Raw genomic sequence first — 19,121 nt, forward strand, 5'->3', positions numbered from 1 at the left:
TCTTTAATGGGATAATAATGAAGCTGCTTTGCTGGTGATACTAATGGAGTTATTGCAAACACATTTCAAAGGCTTTTTTTTTCTAGTGATATCAAGAATAATATTATTATGCTTTTTTTTTCTTTGCTTTTTTTGGGCAAGTTACCACAACACAATTATCCTGTAGTTTTTAAGATCAAAGATATAACTATTTTGGTGTCCCTTGTTAAGTTTACATTGTATTTTTTTAAATGTAACTGCTTACTCCCAAACTGTAATTTGAAGTAAAACACATAACTATTTCATAAGGGTTTATTTTTTTGTATTTTTTTTATCTTTTGGCGCAGCTTTTTTCCTTTCTTTTTGAAAACACATAGCTGTCATTATACTGTTTATACTGAAATATTAAAATAGTATTGTAAATATGAAAATATGCAAATCTTTTATTTGAGAGATTTACAATTTTCTAACAATACAAACAAGAAATTTAAGTTTGTTTATCCGTGCTATTTTGAAGACGAGTGATACAAATGTTGTTGCTTAAAAATATCTATTTATTTACTTAAAATACAGTGCAAATAATATCAGGTATATTTCGTGATAAAACAAATAAAATGATAAATGTATGCTTCTACATATCAGATAAATGATGAAACAGATCATTTACATTTCTATTCAAGCTCTAAAACAAAATACCACACATCAATTCTTGAATAACTGGGTATATTTGAGACTTGGTACTTCTTGTGAATAACTTCCGTGACTGCACGGGCTTATGTAAACAATCTGTTATCTTAAACTATGTGATGTGATCTCTCTCAAACAGACTTCCTTATACTCTTAAATGCACAAACAAAATTGTTATATTGTGCACCGCTTGATAATTTGATCAAGGCTTCTGTTAAATTTAGAATGAATTAATGGTTTAACACATACTATAACCAATCCAATTCTGACACTTTTAAGTCAGTATAGGGAGATATCAGCATTTATGTATCTCCCTTGTTTTAGAAGCAAAACAAATTCATACTGCAGTTAGAATTCCTTTCACTCCAAAACAGAACTAACAATAGATTGGATTAGTCAAACATTATTCTCAGCCAAACAATTCAATTACCTAAAAAGGTATAATATGCAAAGATCAATACTTTACCAAGCTTAAGAAGCTTCAGCTAGGCGATGATGAGTCCCCCAGAGGGATCACTTCCAACCTCCCTACATCTATCTGTCTTTTAGGGAGCTACAGCAAGCTCCCTGGAGATCTTTCCTTCAGGCTCTATAGAGATGGAATCATCCAGCCATCTTCTGATCTCTCTCTCCCATCAGCCTCCAGATCTGTGGTCTGTAGCTATTTTTATCTCATCCTAAAAGTGGGTGTGTATTTCATTTATTATAATTTCATGATGTCATATGACGATGGATCTTCCACATCACCATGGCAACCCCAGCCAATCACATTTTGAAGAATTACCAATTTTAGCCACTTAGGGGCAGTGTTGTATCAGAAATTTAAAATTCACCTTAAATGTGATTGGCATGACCTTCTGACCTTGGCTTAGCAAAACACCATTAATTGTGTAATGGTTGACAATTAAGTGTCACTATCCCCAGCCATCCTGGCGCTTCTTAAAATATATGACTATGAGAAAATGTACCCACACAATTAGTTGTGCTGGTTTGTACATTCCTAGAATGTGAAGTCACCAGAATATAACTCTTAGGCCGCGTACACACGGGCGGACTGTTCGTCCAACTTTGTCCGCTGAACAGTGTTTCAGCGGACAGTCCGCTCGTGTGTGGGCTTCAGCGGACAGTTTCAGCGGACAGTCTGACGAACAAAGTTTTTCGGAATTTCCGTAAGACTGTCCGCTGAAACTTGGTTTGAGCGGACAGTCCGCTCGTGTGTAGGCTTGTTCGGCAAACTAAGTCTCGCGCATGCTCAGAAAGAATTTACACGGCGAAGGTTGCATTGCAGTGTATCGGACGCCGAATTTCTCGTCCCGTCGTACGTGCCGTTCACGTCATCGCGCAAGTTTTCAGCGGACTGTTCGTTCGTCGTGTGTGGTCAAGTCCGTTCATGCTAATTTTGAACGGACTGTTTGTCAAACTGTTTGACGAACCTAGTTGGGCGGACAGTCCGCCCGTGTGTACGCGGCCCTAGCCTAAAAAATTATTCATTAACAAATTCTTCATAGGACCTACACTTGCAGTATATGTGGACAGGTTTATAAATGAATAACTAACACATATATACTATAAACATATTATAAAAGAAAACATTATTTAAAATACAATATGAGAGGAAATGTGAATAAGCCCTCTTGTCTCTGTTGCTTAATTCTGGAAATACCAATTAGGTCTGTAAAGCTCATGTTCCCTTATCTTGCCTAAGTGTTCAATTTATGGTCTAGGAAGGTGGTACAGACACAAGACTTATACAACCTCCATGTAAGACAGAAAAACAATGTCTTCTTTAAAGGGGTTGTAAAGATTTGTTTTTTATTTTCTAAATAGGTTTCTTTAAGCTAGTGCATTGTTGGTTCACTTACCCTTTCCTTCAATTTCCCTTCTAAATGTTTTTTTTCTTTGTCTGAATCATCCATCATCCCAGCGGTGTTTAGTCAGCCAGAACAGCTTACTGAGGAGGAACAGGAAGCGTGAAAATCAGACAAAGAAAACAAAGAAAAAAACATTTAGAAGGGAAATCGAAGGAAAAGGTAAGTGAACCAACAATGCACTAGCTTAACGGAACCTATTTAGAAAATAAAAAACAAACCTGTACAACCCCTTTAAAGACAGTGAGCTCAAATTAACCTCTAAAAAGAACAACTCCTTAACAAGATGGCTTTGGTTCTTCTCAAAGCATTCATGAAAAATATACATCATAGAAAGGCCTGTATATATATATATATATATATATATATATATATATATGTATATATAAATATGTTCTGACATAGCCAAGTATTATTCTACACAATTTTTTTTATTATGCCTTAAAAAAAGAAAACAAATACAATTAAACATGGTATCTGACAATAGAACTTAACCAAAAAGAGCATTCTATGCATCCAAAAATATAGGAAATATAACAAAACATATAACAAATTGAATTATAATTCAAACAAAAAATAAAATAAAAGCATTGTGTAGCTTCAAATTACAAAGCTTTCAAACTTAAAAAAAAAACATTTGTTCTCTATGATGTCTGTTCACACCATTTGTGCACTCAGGTACCAAAGAAAACAATGATTTTTTTTAAGTTTGAGTGTTTTGTAGCTTCAAGCTAAAAAATGCTTAGGTGGGAAAGCAACAGGACGTCTGTTAACAGCAGCAAGAAAAAGGACGTTAGAGACTTGGAGGAGGCTGAGAGCAATAGACAGTAATTTTCAGCATTAAGTAGATTAAACCTAAACCTATAATGTATTATATTGCAGCTTACCATTCTTTTGATGTGGCAGCTGCATTCGTTTTCTTTTTTTTGTCTTTTTCCTCTCCGTTTTACCTGGTGATCTGGTCAACAACACACCTCCTGTATTAGAATCTAAACTCTGGATGAAGGAGAAACAGAGAAACATTTGGACAGTAGCATTGTCAGTCTGGAGGGAGAGGAGTGTTATGCCGCGTACACACGAGCAGAATGTCCGACAGAAAAAGTCAGACGGAATCTTTTCATCGTATATTCCGATCGTGTGTATGCCTCATTCTGACGGACTTAGAAATAGAACATTTTAAATCTTTCCGACGGAACCAATTCCTATCCGGAAAACTGTTTGTATGCTGTTTCCGACAGACCAAAAATGACGCATTCTCAGAAGCAAATACAAGACGGAGGCTATTGGCTACTGGCTATTGAACTTCCTTTTTCGAGGTCCCTTCGTACATGTTGTACGTCACCGCGTTCTTAACGATCGGACTTTGGTGTGATCATGTGTACGCACGACAGTTTCAGCTAAACTCTGTCGGAACTCAGTCAAAAAAACCTTCAGAGTTTATTCCAATGGGAAAACCGGTCATGTGTAAGTGGCATTAGATGTACTAGTAGATTTAAATACACAACAAATTGAAGCCAAACTCCAACTAACACTTTCCTATAAGCAGTTACAACAACAGTATTTTTCCTTTTTGGGATAAAGGTTTTACATAAATAAAAGCTGACCATTGTAAGCATTCATCGGTGTTAAATGGTTTGTCTCAACCCTATAACTGCTACACATGCAGGACAGCTAGTTCTATTGAAAACAGCAGACTGAGGCCTCTTTCACATGGAGCCCATTCATTTAATCAGGATTTGAAAAAAACGGGCTAAGAAGTAACAAAACTAGTTCTCATCCGGCTCCATTGGTAACCAGTGTACCTTATGGCCAATACCTCTGACTTAAAAGAAACTGCAGTGAAGAGACTCAATTTGAATCTGAGGCAAAGGAACTCCAGTCACGTCTGCGACTTCGGGGATACAGTAAAAAAGGTTTGAAGAGGTTCTATCTCAAAGCTAAGCAGCGAGATAGATCTGCTCTGATCCATGGAAAGAAAATCACTAGATCCAACCCTGGGATTAGAATAATCACACGCTTCAACACCAAGTGAGAAACATTTTTAAAAAATATTGGTATCTCCTTAAAGGGGACCCGAATGTTTCTAAACATCTGGGAGATCACCCAGAGATCACTTTCAGGAGATCCAAGTCTCTAAGAGACACGCTGGTGTATAGTCATTATGCCCCTTTGTCGCCTGTTCAGACAAAATCTTATGGCACTAAACCTTGTCATAAGTGCAATTTCTGTCACTATATATATATGCATCTAAGCATATTTTGTTGCCCAATGGTAGATTGTATAGACCTAAATTTCTGGCTACCTGTTAGTGGGTGGGAATAGTTTATATTATAATCTGCAGCTGTGACACCTTCTACATTGGCAAAACCAAATGCCCTTTTTTCCACCGAATTAAGGACCACGTTTCTCTAGTACGTAGGAAGAAAAAATATGGGCTTATATCACAATTTTGATGATACCCTAATGCATTTTTTTGCTCTAGAATATGTGCCTCCAGGCGACAGAGGAGGCGATAATGACCGCATTTTATTACAACGAGAGGCGCGGTGGACCTTTGGCCTTGGTGCCCTTATGCCCCACGGCCTCAATGATGCCCTGAGTTTTAAATCTTTTTTGTGATCACACATCTTTCCTTTTTCCCCCTTTTTTTTTTCAATACATTTTTTATTATCATTATTATTTTCATTCTTATTATTTTCTTTTGTATTTGCAATTTTTTCTGCCTAATCTATGTATAATGTACTTTGTAATCAAATGCTATTCAATTTGGTTTACTTTTGTTATGTACAAACAGATGGTTCAAGATGATTGAGCCAGATGTCTCTCCACATTGCTTTTTATTTTTGAATTAGATGTGTCTAGGAATTCTGCAGATGTTACTGCTATTTTTTTGCAATTTCTTTTGCATTTATTTGAAGTTAATCTCTAATGGCAATTTGTGATTTAAGAATGACTTCATTTCGCTGCCAGCCATAGCTGTTCTCAGTGCTTGTATGGGCGCCTGGGGCACCCCACTGGCCAAAGTGCTAATCAATCACTCGGCCGTGGATGTGCCTCACTTTAGGGTTTTGGTTTTTGCCCGGCCGCATTCCTGTGTACTCCTGTCCAGATAATGGGGATGGGCCTTACCTTCGGGCCCGTCTATCTCCTCATTGTGGTTCCTGCCCCCTTTACATCTTGATGCGGGCAGGGGAGCTTGCAAGATGGCGGCCACGCTCCGATGACGCGCAGGCTGTCTTTGGAGCATGCGCGGTCGGCTTCTCCCAATGCGTGCGCATTCAGCATTCCCACGACTCGGCGGTGACGTCAGATGCCACCGAGTCAGAGGAGGTCAATATTAGGCAGTCATACTCTGCCTTCACAGTCTGTCAGGGACAGCCGCATTAGGGATTTGTGGATATCCCCTGCCATACTCGTGGAACCATACTTTACAAACCTTTGGGTAAGACCTCTCTATGGGCTGTATTTCACTCTACATTCTAGGCACTCTCAATACTTTGGGGAGGGCTCCTTTATTATAGAACAACATTGTGAGTGTTTTTCTTTTACTTAGGTGCACTTGGCAACTATCTAGCGTTCACTTATACGCCGGTGCCTGTGATGCTCCTTATTCATTCCATCATAGACCAGCAAGCTGCTTAAATCTAATATAGCGACTGATTCAACTTTTGAACCCACCTAAAGGTAACCATTGGTAAAGTGGGGTGTTTCTTTCCCTTTCTCCCAGTTTGGCCACTTTATTGAATATTATGTAATTATTTATCTCTTTATAGATTTAGTACCTGTATTGCCCTTCTCTGCAAGCAATTTAGACGGCTCTGCTAGTTGATTGGTTGTCCCTACTCCTTAATCAATTTTCTATTTTTTATTATCCTCATCCATCTGTGGATTTTAAGCAATATGTGGTGAGACCGGTTTCCATTTTTGACCATCTGTTTCTATGTCCTTGTATTTTCAACGTTTGGTACAATTCTCTATGAATGTTGTTTGGTCCTGCATTCATGAGATGTTACTTACTGTATTTTGTTATTTCAGCATACAAAAGAGTCACACCATCAATCTCCTATAGAAACTCTATTGAGTGAAACATGTCGGGAGTGGTAGTGCCTTGTACACACATGCTTGATTAATTTATCCTATGTTATGGATGCACTATTGTGTTTTTTTTCTCATGTTTTTACTATTTTGTAATAAAGTTCTTTTATTTTTTACCTTTGGTGGTTAGACCTTTATATTTGACACCTCAAAAGTCCCGAGGTTTGTTACCTCTTAGCCCTGTTTTTTCAAATCCTTTATATTTGGGATGTGGTGTCTTATAGTTTGATCCCTTCATCTTGTTTTGTATTGAACATTCATTTAAACAGTTTTCAAAGCAAAAAACGGATGACGTTTACAGCAGTTTTTCATCAGTTTATCATCAGGTTTACATTCGTTTTACATCTGTTTTTTACATCTACCAGCTAGAGTCCTTAACCACTTCAGCCCCGGAATGTTTTACCCCTTTCCTGACCAGAGCACTTTTTGCACTAATTTAACTAGTAATTGCGCGGTCATGTAATGCTGTACCCAAACTAAATTTGTGTCCTTTTTTTCCCACAAATAGAGAACTTGCATCCTTTTTTTCCCACAAATAGAGCATTCTTTTTTCTGGTATTTGATCATCACTGGAATTTTTGTTATTTTTTTCGATATAAACAAAAAAATACAGAATAAGTGTACATTTATAGGTTTGCGCTAAAATTATAGCATCTACAAACTATGGTATATTTACAGGAATTTTTAGCTCTTAGTTTATGACTGAATTTCTTGAAGTGCTAGAATGGCAGGACAGTACAACCCCCCCAAAATAACCTCTTTTTGGAAAGTGGACACCCCAAGGAATTTTCTGAGAGGCATATTGAGCCCATTGAATATTTTTGATTGAAAATTGACAAAAAAAACAAAAAACTAATTCACACAAAGTTGTCACTGTGTAATTATACCCCAAAATACATTCTGCTTCTTCTTCTGCATATAAGGATACCACATGTGAGAGACTTTTTGGGAGCCTAGCTGCGTACGAGTGTCGAAAACCAATCACCGCTTTCAGGATTTCAGAGGGCGTAAATTGCTCATTTCACTACCTATCACAGTTTCTGAGGCCCAGAAATGTCAAGATAGCACAAAACTCCCCCAAATTACCCTTTTTCGGAAAGGTATTTGCTAAGATGTATGGTGAGTATTTTGCAGATCTCACTGCCAAAAAGTCTCACACATGTGGTATCACCATACATGCCACGTGTGGGCAAGATATCCTTTAAGTGACAAATTTGTGTTAAAAAAATATAAAAAAAATTGGTAATTTTCCAGAAACTCATGGCAAAACATAAAATATTCCATGGTCTCAACATGCTTATCAGCAAATAGCTTGGGGTGTCTATTTTCCAAAAAGGGGTAATTTGGGGAGTTTTGTGCTTATCTTACTTTTTTACATTAAAAAAAAAATATTTTTTTGCTAGAAAATTAGTTTGAACCCCCAAACATTACAGGTCCTTCTCAAAAAATTAGCATATTGTGATAAAGTTCATTATTTTCTGTAATGTACTGATAAACATTAGACTTTCATATATTTTAGATTCATTACACACAACTGAAGTAGTTCAAGCCTTTTCTTGTTTTAATATTGATGATTTTGGCATACAGCTCCTGAAAACCCAAAAATCCTATCTCAAAAAATTAGCATATTTCATCCGACCAATAAAAGAAAAGTGTTTTTAATACAAAAAAATTCAACCTTCAAATAATTATGTTCAGTTATGCACTCAATACTTGGTCAGGAATCCTTTTGCAGAAATGACTGCTTCAATGCGGCGTGGCATGGAGGCAACCAGCCTGTGGCACTGCTGAGGTGTTATGGAGGCCCAGGATGCTTCGATAGCGGCCTTAAGCTCATCCAGAGTGTTGGGTCTTGCGTCTCTCAACTTTCTCTTCCCAATATCCCACAGATTCTCTATGGGGTTCAGGTCAGGAGAGTTGGCAGGCCAATTGAGCACAGTAATACCATGGTCAGTAAACCATTTACCAGTGGTTTTGGCACTGAGAGCAGGTGCCAGGTCGTGCTGAAAAATGAAATCTTCATCTCCATAAAGCTTTTCAGCAGATGGAAGCATGAAGCGCTCCAAAATCTGATAGCTAGCTGCATTGACCCTGCCCTTGATAAAACACAGAGGACCAACACCAGCAGCTGACATGGCACCCCAGACCATCACTGACTGTGGGTACTTGACACTGGACCTCAGGCATTTTGGCATTTCCCTCTCCCCAGTCTTCCTCCAGACTCTGGCACCTTGATTTCCGAATGACATGCAAAATTTGCTTTCATACGAAAAAAGTACTTTGGACCACTGAGCAACAGTCCAGTGCTGCTTCTCTGTAGCCCAGGTCATGCGCTTCTGCCGCTGTTTCTGGTTCAAAAGTGGCTTGACCTGGGGAATGCGGCACCTGTAGCCCATTTCCTGCACACGCCTGTTCACGGTGGCTCTGGATGTTTCTACTCCAGACTCAGTCCACTGCTTCCGCAGGTCCTCCAAGGTCTGGAATCGGTCCTTCTCCACAATCTTCTTCAGGGTCCGGTCACCTCTTCTCGTTGTGCAGCGTTTTCTGCCACACTTTTTCCTTCCCACAGACTTCCCACTGAGGTGCCTTGATACAGCACTCTGGGAACAGCCTATTCGTTCAGAAATTTCTTTCTGTGTCTTACCCTCTTGCTTGAGGGTGTCAATGATGGCCTTCTGGACAGCAGTCAGGTCGGCAGTCTTACCCATGATTGCGATTTTGAGTAATGAACCAGGCTGGGAGTTTTTAAAAGCCTCAGGAATCTTTTGCAGGTGTTTAGAGTTAATTAGTTGATTCAGATGATTAGGTTAACAGCTTGTTTAGAGAACCTTTTCATGATATGCTAATTTTTTGAGATAGGAATTTTGGGTTTTCATGAGCTGTATGCCAAAATCATCAATATTAAAACAAGAAAAGGCTTGAACTACTTCAGTTGTGTGTAATGAATCTAAAATATATGAAAGTCTAATGTTTATCAGTACATTACAGAAAATAATGAACTTTATCACAATATGCTAATTTTTTGAGAAGGACCTGTATATGTTTGTTTTTTTTTAAAGCAGAGGTCCTAAAGATTAAAATTGTGGGTGTTGCAATTTTTTTTTGCACACAGTATTTGCGCAGTGATTTTCCAAACGCAAGTTTTTGGGAAGTAAAACACTTTTTGTAATATAAATGCCAAAAAACAAACTATATTGCTGAAATGTTTGGTAAAATATAAAAGATGATCTTATGCCAAGTAGATAGGTACCAAACACGTCATGGTTTAAAATTGCACACACCTGTGCCACAGCGACAAACTACATACATTTTTAAAAGCCTTTACAGGTTACCTCTTTAAATTTACAGAGAGAGTTTACTGCTATAATTACTGCCCTTGATCTGATGTTTGCTGTGATACCTCACATGCATGGTGCAATTTTTCTTTACATATGACAAAAGACCTATGCTTCACCTTTGTGCGCAAGCATGGGGGGGGACAGGGGTGCTTTAATTTGTTTCTTATTATTATTTACCGTATTTATCAGCGTATAACACGCACCGGCATATAACACGCACCCCAAGTTTAGGAGGGAATTTTAAGGAAAAAAAACTTTTAGGAGGGAAATTTAAGGAAAAAAAACGTACATTTAAATGCCCATCAATGCAGTCTTATCAGTGTCCATCTGAAGCCTTGACAGTGTCATTTGTCATTTGTCAGTGTCCTTGTCATGCAGCCTGTCCATCATTGCAGCCTTGTCATGCAGCCTGTCCATCATTGCAGCCTTGTCATGCAGCCTGTCCATCATTGCAGCCTTGTCATTGTAGCCTTGTCATGCAGCCTGTCTGTCATTGCAGCCTTGTCATGCAGCCTGTCCGTCATGCAGCCTGTCCATCATTTTAGCCTTGTCATGCAGCCTGTCTGTCATGCAGCCTGTCCGTCATTGCAGTCTCGTGCATCGTTGTCCACTCAGTGATGTCGGCTTTTATTTTTAAAAATGGCGCCGCCGAGATGTCCTGTGTATCTCGGCGGCGCCCGGTAGTTCGGCCGCCTTCGGCCGTACTCGACGGCTCTTGGCCGCCTTCGGCCGTACTCGGCGGCTTTCGGCCGCTCTCGGCCCTTCTCTGCGGTTTCTGGCCACCGAGAAGGGCGGAAGGCGGCCGAAAGCCGCCGAGAAGGGCCGAAGGCGGGCAAAAGCCGCGAGAAGGGCCCAAGGTGGCTGAAAGCTGCCCAGAGCCCAAAAATTGATCAGAAATCGCGGAGGATCGGCGTATAACAAGCACCCACGATTTTCCCCTGATTTTAAGGGGAAAAAAGTGCGTGTTATATATAAATACGGTATTTTGCGTTTTTATTTTATTTTTACACTGCTCCTTTCATTTTTTTTTTCATCCCTTTTATTGTTATCACAGGGAATGTAAATATCCCAAACAAGTAATTGTCGCAAAGAGCTAACGCAGTAATCCAATATAAAGTAATATAAACAACAAAATGCTAGAAGAGCATAGAAATACCAAGTCTGTTATGTGTAATATGTGTGGATAAAAATGAGGAAGTCCATAAATAGTGCACAATAGCAAATGTGGACACAATATGCTCAACAGCAATGCAAGAACAGGATGGGGGGGGGGGGGAGAAGGGGAAGAAAGGGAGGAGAAAAGGGGTATGTAGAGAAGTCCACCCTCACAGCCCCCGTCCGGTGGAAACAGAACCCATTTTCCCAAGACACTAAAAAAAAACAAGAAGAAGGAGGCGCCTCTGGGTGCAGACTGTATGACAACTATAATTAAAAAAAGAGCAATGATGTAAACTCACATTTTATGTACAATAATCCTTATCTAAACAATAGAATAAGCAGCGCTGAATATAAATCCACACCAGTGAATTCAAAAATATTGAATACTATAGACCCAGTCCAGTGAACATGAATTACTAAATGTTACTACACTGTGCAAACCCTGCCCTGTGCATACAAAAATACAAAAATAGAAAAAAAGAATTAATAACTTGTATCGAAATCAATTAACACAAATTATTGTATAGTGCATGTCACCAGATGAATAGTGATGGCAAATATATACAATCTGTTGAGATAAATCACCCTGTGACTAAATATTATTCAACACTAAAGATAAATAAACAAATAACGAGAATCAAATGAATTGTTTCAAGTTCTATCAGACAATGTCCACTTCCTAAAAACATTGTTACCATCACCACTGTGAAAGTTCCTGAGAACATAATATAATGTATCCCAGTAAAATCATAGTCCATACGTTGAATCTTCAGATCATAATCCAAATAATGAAATAGTGAAGAAACAGTGAAAAAACGTTTAACCAGTGTTTCTTGAATAAACAGCAGATTACATCTACACTCCTCCACCACACCGCTCTAGATGTGACTCCTCTCCCCTTATGTTATTACACTCACCCGCTGTATATGCCTCACACTTTCGTGTTTGACTGGATGTGCTTTTCCCCTTTACAGGGTTTAAATGGGATATCCAAATTTCCAATTCGGAATGCAGGGCTGGTGCCACGGCTGTTCTCATAGACGCCACGGCTGTTCCCATAGATGCCACGGCTGTTCCCATGGATACTCTCATGCAACAAAGAAAAGATTTGCTTCCATAGCGTGATACAGTATAAAACTTTTTAATCACACATAAAAAACCTCTCATTGATTTATTGTTTTAATGACAGATTATGTACCATAAAAGCTGTACACATTATTGTTCTATTCAATTTGTTATGTACCGCAACTTTTCTAATAAACCTTTTGAAAGTGAAAAAAAACCTCTCACATTGCACTCACATTAAAGGATGAATAAACACGCCAAATGTAAAAAGTCACAGCACTCTTGAATAACTCATACTGAAGCATAGGTGGTCACGGCGGACCCAGGATATGCGGGAATGATGTATAGTCTCTCACCGCTCCTTAACTGTACTGCCGCTTTACAAGGATCAATGTAAGATGTTCAGCATCCTATATGTACCTCTCTCATTCGCCTAGTAGCCAAAATCCGACATGTTTCGTCATAAAATTGACTTAATCATGGACCTGGTCACTAGGCAAGACAAACTGACTTTTATTTTCCCCAAATTGCTCTCAATGGGCGGTGTATAATCACCACACATGCGCATCACCTGTGTCCCCATTCCATCAATGCTTCAGTTCACACTGCTCATTAATACAGAGTCAATCCATGATACAATCTAACAAGCTTTTAAAAATTATATGTAAATATCATTCCAACAATCTGAAGCTCAATTGCACAAAAATAAAAGTAGAATTATAATCTATACAGATATTGGTAGTGAATAGCAGCAGAGAATTTCCACAGAGGGAGTCGCTCTTAACATATCAATCTGCATCGGTATGTGTAGCAGATGGTTATATTCTTTCTATTCTAGTCTGTTGCTTTTTCTACTCTTTTATGTTGTTTTCTGTTCTAATCTATTCTATTTTATTCAAATAGATTAGTTTTGAATTTTGGGAAATGGTTATAGTCTTTCTATTCTATTCTGTTGTTTTTTTTAATTCTATTATCTTTCTATTTGTTTATTAATCATTTTTTATTATTATTTTATTTCTATTATTTTCTATTCTATTCTATTCATATTTGAATTTATTCTATTCAAGATTTGAATTTCAGAAGATGGTTATATTTTTTCTATTATATTCTATTCTGTTGTTTTTTTCTATACTATTCTGTTATTTTCTATTCTATTCCAATCTATTCTTTTCTATTCTATTCAAATTGATTCCATTTGAATTTTGTGAAATGGTTATATTCTCTCTATTCTATTGTTTTTTGAATTCTAGTCTTTTCTATTCTATTATAGTCTATTCTATTCTTTTGTATTCTATTCTTATGTATTCAAATTTCAAATTATTCTATTTGAAATTCGAATTTCAGAAGATGGTTATATTCATTCTTTTTTATTTTTTTTTTTATTCTATTCATTTCTATTCTATTCTGTTCTTTTATTTTCTGTTATATTTTGTTCTGTTTTACTCTATTATATTATATTATTTTATTTTCTGTTATATTCTTTTTTATTCTATTTTATTTTTTTCTATTTTATTCCTTTATTTTCTATTCAATTTTATTATCTTTGGAAATTGGAAAATTATTCGAATTCAAAAACTTTTCAAATTCGAAAACTTTTTGATTTCAAAAACTATTCGAAATTGATTCAAAAACTATTCGAATCAATTCAAATTTGAATTTCAGACCAATTTAATTTAGATAATGTAATTCGGATATTTGGATACATCTGAATTTCCAAAAAATGAAAATCCGTCCGAATTTCAATTTGGAACGAAATGAACTGCACATGTCTAGTCTGTACCAGGACTTGCTCCTGGTGGGCCTGGGTCTGTGCATTAACCAGCATTTGCTGCTTAAAGCGGAGGTCCACCCTAAAGTGGACCTTCCTCTCATCGGAACCCTCCCCCCCTCCAGTGCCACAATCGGCACCTTTCAGGGGGGAGGGGGGTGCAGTTACCTGGATAATCCAGGTAACTGCACCCACTTCCGGGACAGCTCTCTGCGGAAAGGGGCGTAACTTACGCCCCTTTCCGCAAGTGCCCGCCCCTTCCCGCAAGTGCCCCGCTGCCTGCTGGGAAACACACAGCTCCCAGAGGCAGCGGGGAGCGTCCTTATTGCGCAGCGCAATTCGCGCATGCGCAGTAGGGAACCGGGAAATTAAGCCGAAAGGCTCCATTTCCTGATTCCCATACCCAAGATGGCGGCGGCAGGACCCGACAGACGACCTAGCGATCGGCTTCGGGTGCCGACATTGCGGGCGCGCTGGACAGGTAAGTGTCACTATTTGTAGCTGCTGGCTTTTAAAAAAAACGCGATTGATTGATTGTTTGCAAAAGATTGCTTAGAAGTAGTAGAATTTTGTATTAACCAATATATATTTTATGTTAGTTCGTAGATATAGAAAGTCTTTAAACTTTAGATGACCTCTCTGCTTCATGCTGATATTTTGACAGGGTGAAAGTTCATTAAAATAAATTCAAGTTATATAGAATTGTTTCCAACTCCTTGAAATGTATATAAGTCATAGAGATAAGAACATAAGAATATAAGAACATCTTATACAGGTGGTTTAGAAATAATTATGTGGAATATGGGAAAGTTATGCACAATACATTAATTAAGTTTGACAGGGTCAAAGGTCTGCTTGTGCCCTCATTAAAACTGTTAAAATACATTGAATAAGAAAACACTGATATGTGTATGTATGTGTGTGTGTGTGTGTGTGTGTGTGTGTGTGTGTGTGTGTGTGTGTGTATGTGTATATATATATATATATATATATATATATATATATATATACAGTGGTGTGAAAAAGTGTTTGCCCTCTTCCTCATTTCCTGTTCCTTTGCATGTTTGTCACACTTAAGTGTTTCGGAACATCAAACCAATTTAAACAATAGTCAAGGACAACACAAGTAAACACAAAATACAATTTGTAAATGAAGGTGTTTATTATTAAAGGTGAAAAAAATCCAAACCATCATGGCCCTGTGTGAAAAAGTGATTGCCCCCTAAACCTAATAACTGGTTGGGCCACCCTTAGCAGCAACAACTGCAACCAAGCGTTTGCGATAACGTGCAATGAGGCTTTTACAGCGTCCTGGAGGAATTTTGGCCCACTCATCTTTGCAGAATTGTCCTAATTCAGTTACATTAGAGGGTTTTTGAGCATGAACGGCCTTTTTAAGGTCATACCACAACATCTCAATAGGATTCAGGTCAGGACTTTGGCTAGGCCACTCCAAAGTCTTCATTTTGTTTTTCTTCAGCCATTCGGTGGTGGACTTGCTGGTGTGTTTAGGATCATTGTCCTGCTGCAGAACCCAAGTTCGTTTCAGCTTGAGTACACGAACAGATGGTCAGACATTCTCCTTCAGGATCTCTTGGTAGACAGCAGAATTCATAGTTCCTTTTATCACGGCAAGTCTTCCAGGTCCTGAAGCAGCAAAACAGCCCCAGACCATCACACTACCACCACCATATTTTACTGTTGGTATAATGTTCTTTTTATGAAATGCAATGTTCCTTCTACGCCATATATACTTGGACACACACCTTCCAAAGAGTTCCACTTTTGTCTCATCGGTCCACAGAATGTTGTCCCAAAAGTCTTGGGGATCATCAAGATGTGTTGTGGAGAAATTGAGACGAACTTTGATGTTCTTTTTGCTCAGCAGTGGTTTTCTCCTTGGAATTCTGCCATGCAGGCCATTTTTGCCCAGTCTTTTCCTGATGGTGGAGGCATGAACGCTGACCTTAACTGAGGCAAGTGAGGCCTGCAGTTCCTTGGACGTTGTTGTGGGGTCTTTTGTGACCTCTTGGATGAGTCGTCGCTGCGCTCTTGGGGTAATTTTGGGCGGCCGGCCACTCCTGGGAAGGTTCACCACTGTTCCATGTCTTCGCCATTTGTGGATAATGGCTCTCACTGTGGTTCGCTGGATTCCCAAAGCTTTGGAAATGGCTTTATAACCCTTTCCAGACTGATAGATCTCAATTACTTTCTTTCTCAATTGTTCCTGAATTTCTTTGGGTCTCGGCATGATGTGTAGCTTTTAAGGATCTTCTGGTGGACCTTACTGTGTCAAGCAGCTCCTATTTAAGTGATGCCTTGATTGTGAACAGGTGTGGCAATAATCAGGCCTGGGTGTGGCTAGAGAAATTTAACTCAGGTGTGGACAACCACAGTTATAGTATGTTTTAACAAGGGGGGCAATCACTTTTTCACACAGGGCCATGATGGTTTGGATTTTTTTTCACCTTTAATAATAAACACCTTCATTTACAAATTGCATTTTGTGTTTACTTGTGTTGTCCTTGACTATTGTTTAAATTGGTTTGATGTTCCGAAACACTTAAGTGTGACAAACATGCAAAGGAACAGGAAATGAGGAAGGGGGCAAACACTTTTTCACACCACTGTATATATATATATATATATATATTGTAGACATGTCACTGGAGAAGTGATCGAGGGGGTGTACATCTCACCTAGGTTGCTACACAGTGTGAGATGGTAAATCCAGGATGGATCAGTTTCTCAGCAGCGATATGCTGCTGAGTTGTTATTTAATTTTGCCGGGCCTGGGTTTATATGGAATGGCAGGTAGGTTTGGTAGAGGGACCTGTCATTCCACATCCCCCGATCCAGTTCTGGGTTTGGGATCAGGTGAGCTTTGATCCTAATTAGCCTGGGAAGCTAAAGGCTCTGCAGAGTCTGCAGGTGATCGCTCTCAGCCAGGGAATGAACAATCTGTGTGTTGAAGGAAGCTGCAAGCACAGCCACTGCTGGAGCTAAAACTCACCCTGCGATATCCAGGCGAAAGACGCTGTGTTTGTAAGTGTCAGATAGGTGAGCAGAACCTGTTAGTAAGCGCCCAGCCGGGCTAGGACTTTTATTTTTGTTGTACTTAGAAAGCACGGTGTTGCTGTATATTTTGTTTGCTGGACTGTTTGTACCACGAATAAACGCCAAGATCTGCTTTATAAATTCCAAGTCTGCTGTGAACTGTGTCCAAACACACCCTACCCCGGGAAGATCCCTTACAATTGGTGTTCGAATGCGGGCAAAGTCGGTTGCTAGGGGCAACGGTGTGGACAGACTTGGCTACAGCTGCTTATGTCTTGGGTGAAAGCTGCAATGACACTCCAGGAACAGTCCAGCAACATGGAGGAGATGCTGAAGCAGTTTATGCAAGTGAGTTTGCAACAACAGCAACGACATGAACAGTCCATGGCGGCACAACAGCAGATGCATAAGGAAGAGTTGCAAGCTTTGCGCCAAAGCCAACAACAACTTATCGAGCACCTGATAGTAAATCGTGAGGCGCCTGTGGTTACTAATCCACCCATAGTGATGGGAGCCGCTCCAGAGATTTTTTTTGGGAGAAGGACTGTGCAGAAAGCGCTGCAAAAGATGACTGCTGAGGACGATGTTGAGGCCTTTCTAACAGTATTTGAGCGCGTGGCTGAGCGAGAGAAGTTACCAGCCGCTGAGTGGGCAGAGGTAATTGCGCCCTATTTAACAGGTGAACCCCAAAAGGCCTACTATGACCTCAGTGAGCAAGAGGTTAAGGAATATACTCGGCTAAAAGAGGAGATACTTGCCCGACTAGGAGTTACTACTGCAGTCCGTGCCCGGAGGGTACGCAACTGGAGCTACAGTCTGGACAAATCAGCGAGGTCCCAGATGTATGACCTAATCCATTTGGCAAGAAAGTGGTTGGAGCCAGACACTTCTACTCCTGCACAAATCCTAGAGAAGGTCGTGATGGATCGCTACCTCCGAGCGCTTCCTACTGACCTGCAACGCTGGGTGGGACAAGGTGATCCTAAGAACGCAAACGAACTTGTCAACCTTGTGGAGAGGTTCCAGGCGACTGAGAACTACCTCCGTGATGTTCCTGCAGCATCTTCACCTCCCCGGAGCGCCAGATCTGTGCCGTCAGCTGGTAAGAGACTTCCATCTATTGGGGGAGTGTGGAGGGGTGCTGATGGGGGGAAAAGGGCTCAAGTGGTGTCTCAGGGACAAAAGACTGGTGATGGTCCCGGGTGGCTAAGGGGCTCTGAAAAGGACTCCTTGCCAAAGAGACCAGGCCCTATCCAGTGTTGGAGATGCCATGAGGCGGGACACGTGTCGGCCCATTGCCCTCTTACCTCTGAACCCATGGAATGTGACGCTAGCCGGCGTCAGTCGCTATTTGCGGAACCATCTTGTGCTGCAGTTCCTGGACTAGAGACTGAACCGCAAATCTGCGATATTACAATCAATGACTTTCCTGTTAAAGCGTTAATGGACTCAGGAAGCCTTGTAACCTTGGTGCATGCTAGCCTGGTGACTGGGGACTTAGAGTCTAAAAAGCATATGAGTGTTGTGTGCATACATGGTGATACAAAAGTGTACCCTATAGTGCTGGCTAAAGTCGGGACTGAACAAGGCACCGTACAATATGAAGTGGGTGTGGTTAAAAACCTCATGCATAATGTAATATTGGGGCGCGATTTTCCATTATTCTGGGCTCTCTGGGAAAAAAGAAAAATCCCCAAAAGGAGTGAGGATACCTCTAAGGGGGTTGCCTTGTCCACTGTGAATGATAAAAGTATGCAGGATGAAGATGATTGTTTTCCTTTACAGGTCCTGGCTGGGGAGGAGGAGGCTCCTCCCACTGAGCAAAATATACTAGACTTAGAGGTGTCTAGAGATAATTTTGGGGCTGCACAATTACAGGACCCCACTCTCAAAAATGCGAGAGAGCAGGTTGCTGTAATGAATGGGGTACCTCAGGAACCAGATGCTGAAAAAAGATTTCCACATTTTTCGGTGACTAATGATCTTTTCTATAGGGTTAATAAGGTTAAGGATGAGATTGTGGAACAGCTTCTGGTACCTAAGCCGTACCGGCGTCAGGTGCTTGACATGGCACATAACCATGTTCTTGGGGGACACTTGGGGACT

The 19,121-nt window shown here is 39.8% G+C and overlaps 1 long non-coding RNA gene across 1 annotated transcript; it reads left to right on the forward strand.

Annotated features, from left to right (window-relative positions):
* Nucleotides 1–5,895: 5,895 nt before the first annotated feature.
* On the forward strand, nucleotides 5,896–6,445 carry LOC143929864 (uncharacterized). Its single transcript, XR_013262611.1, has 3 exons — nucleotides 5,896–5,976; nucleotides 6,088–6,218; nucleotides 6,308–6,445. It is a non-coding gene; the product is annotated as an uncharacterized LOC143929864 (long non-coding RNA).
* Nucleotides 6,446–19,121: the final 12,676 nt, after the last annotated feature.

Source organism: Lithobates pipiens, unplaced genomic scaffold, assembly GCF_037356315.1.
Source record: "Lithobates pipiens isolate NorthernLeopardFrog02 unplaced genomic scaffold, aLitPip1_a1.2 Scaffold_25, whole genome shotgun sequence".
Lineage (NCBI taxonomy): Eukaryota > Metazoa > Chordata > Amphibia > Anura > Ranidae > Lithobates > Lithobates pipiens.